Below are 3,085 nucleotides of genomic sequence, written 5' to 3' on the forward strand. Positions count from 1 at the left end.
AACGAGACTCCGGGTTGAGCATAAGGGAAAGGTAACAATATTTGGAACCCCACAAGAAGTCTCAGATTGGATGGATAAATAAGGCATCTAATATAAGGCACTACTGTGGCATTAGGGGTTGGAAGTATTAGTTGAGTAATAATGTTACGTCTCGGGGGGAGGGGTTGGGGGGTTCTCTGGGGTGTCACTAGGATAGGAGTGCATAGTAGAAGTACGGTGCATTATGGGGAGAGGGGGGGCTGCGGGTGGGGAAGGATAAGGGAAAGGAGGGAGGGATGGCACGGGATGATCAAAAGAGGGTTTTTTTTTTTTTCTCTCTCTTCTTCTTCTCTCTTTTCTTTTTTCTCTTAGGCAAATATATCTATGCTTAAATTATTAGCCTGGAACATACGAGGTATGTCGGATAGAATTAAAAAGTGTGCAGTCTTCGATTATATTCGGAGGTGCCTTCCTGCGATCATATGTTTAGTTGAGACCCATAGGTCAAGAGATGAGCAGATACTTCCAAGGAAGTGGGCCAAAGAAGAATACCACTCCAGACTCTCTTCCTACTCCATGGGAGTATCAGTATATGTTCACAGGAGGGTACCATTCGAGACTAAGAATGCAAAGGTAGATAAGTATGGTCCATATGTATTTCTTTATGGAATATGGGAAGATAGGGCAGTCATCTTGGCTTTTGTTTATATTCCTCCATCTTTTAGAGTGGATGTTCTGAGGGACCTCGTGAGCTATAGCGTAAGTAAGACACATTCGGCATTATGGATAGTTGGAGATTTGAACAATGTAATAGACCCTAGTATGGACAGATACAAATTAGGTAGGAATGTAGGGGGGAACGAAACAGCATTGGCGAGATACTGTGGAGAGATGAATTGGGTTGATGGGTGGCGGTAACTAAACCCAGGAGTAAGACAGTACTCATGTTTTAGTACCTCATATAACACCGCTTCCCGAATTGACTTATGCCTGTGTGATAAGAATGCAATGACCTGGACCAGCAGGGTGCAGTATAAAGCTAAAACCCTATCGGACCATTGCCCAGTGGTGGTGGAAATTGGAGGTAAGGTAATGGGTGGGAAAAGGTTGGGCTTTCGGCTCAACCCCCACTGGATTGAATTAGTGGGCGACCAGGACTGGTTTAGACAGGAAATAGAGGCATTCTGGGAGATTAATCATAAGTCCGCAAACCCTCAGGTGGTATGGGATACTATGAAGGCATACTTGAGGGGCCTATATATAGGGCGAATCAATAAAAAAAAAAAAGGAATTCTCACAGGAAGAATCAGTACTGAATAGTAAAGTGGCAACATTAGAAGCAGGGATAGAAGAGGATAGTGGGGGGAACAGCTGTTAGAACTGAAGGCAGCTCAAGAGGAATATAAAGAATATCTACTTAAAAAGGCACAAAATAAACTATTCTTCAGTGGGCAATTTAATTTCTTTGAGAAAGGGAAACCAAATAAGACACTGTCAAGATTATTTAAAAATCAAGGCGACGAATGTGGTATTATGGCTCTGAGGAGGGAGGATGGCAGCATAACCACAGATAGAGAAGAAATAGCCCAAATGGATGGCTCTTTTTTCTCCAATCTCTATATGGGCAGCGATATTAATAGGGCGGAGGTAGCGGAATTCTTGAGGGGAATTAATATTCCGAGTTTGACAGAGGATGTCAGGGACTCCCTGGATGACCCAATCTCCCTCCAGGAATTGGAGGAGGCATTGGCATCAATCCAAGGGAATACATCCCCTGGGTCTGACGGCATTCCTTTCCAGATATATAGAATATACTCAACCCTGCTGCTTCCAAAACTGCTGGGTATCATTAATGAATCCTGGAGGGGGGGGGGGGGGTTCTCCCTAAATCTATGTGTGAGGCTAATATTAGACTCATTAGGAAAAAAGATAAGGATCCCTTGGATTTGGGCTCATATCTCCTTGCTTAATACAGATATAAAGATAATAGCGAAAGCACTGGCAAGGAGATTGGATAAAGTAGTGGAGGTAGTGGTGGGCGGTGACCAGGGAGGGTTTAGGTCAGGAAGAAAGGTTCATGACAATATCCACCAGGTGTATGAAGCAATCCAGAGTGGATCCCGTGGCCCCCGCTCCATTCTGTCATTGGATGCTACTAAAGCTTTTGACAGGGTGGAGTGGAGATACCTCTGGGAAGTTTTGAAGAGGGTTAGGGTGGGCCCGAGGTTTTTGAGTTATATTCAGCTACTATACACTAACCCCGAGGCGAGTGTGGTGGTAGATGGAACCCCCTCCTACCCATTCAAACTAAGTAGAGGAACAAGGCAGGGCTGCCCCCTCTCACCCTTTTTATTTTTAATTTATATTGAACCCTTAGCGGCTTGGATAAGAGATAATGATGTTTATGAGGGATTTGGAGTAAATGGAGAGAAGAGTAAGATCTTGTTATTTGCAGATGATATCCTCCTTTTTGTAACTAACCCACAAGAAAAAATACATCGTATCATTAAGATGTTCGAGGCATTTGCCCCTCTATCTGGGTTGGACATAAATTGGAGTAAATCTACTATGCTCCCCCTGGATGAAGATATGGGGGAGACGGTGGGAAGACTATCCGTGTTCAAAAAAAATGAATGTTTCCATTATCTGGGAGTAAAAATAGCAGCCACGAATGATAGGTTTGTGATTAACAATATACTGCCCCTTTTGAATAGTTTAGCGAAGAGAGTAGAAGTATGGATTAAAATGCCCTTCTCTATGTCAGAAAGGATGGCGATAATAAAAATGGTGGTCCTCCCACAGATCCTTTTTTTTCTTGCTGCCTCGCCAGTGTGGATCGGCAAATGCTGGTTCCGGAAGATAGAAGTGATACTGGGTAGATTGTTATGGGGAAGAAAAAGGGTTCGTCTGAAGTACAGATATTTTATGGCCCCTGGAGATAGGGGGGGATTGGATATGCCCAATTTCTTTGTTTATTACATGGCCGCGCAGTTGGTACGAATCGTGAATTGGAGAAATTTTAGATATCTGGAGAAGATTGTAGTAGATAAGGAGAAAGTGAACATATATGAGGTGTTGGAATTAGATGATTATGAGGAGAGTGGGT

The sequence above is a fragment of the Hyla sarda genome, unplaced genomic scaffold (genome assembly GCF_029499605.1).
Source record: "Hyla sarda isolate aHylSar1 unplaced genomic scaffold, aHylSar1.hap1 scaffold_652, whole genome shotgun sequence".
Classification (NCBI taxonomy): Eukaryota; Metazoa; Chordata; class Amphibia; order Anura; family Hylidae; genus Hyla; species Hyla sarda.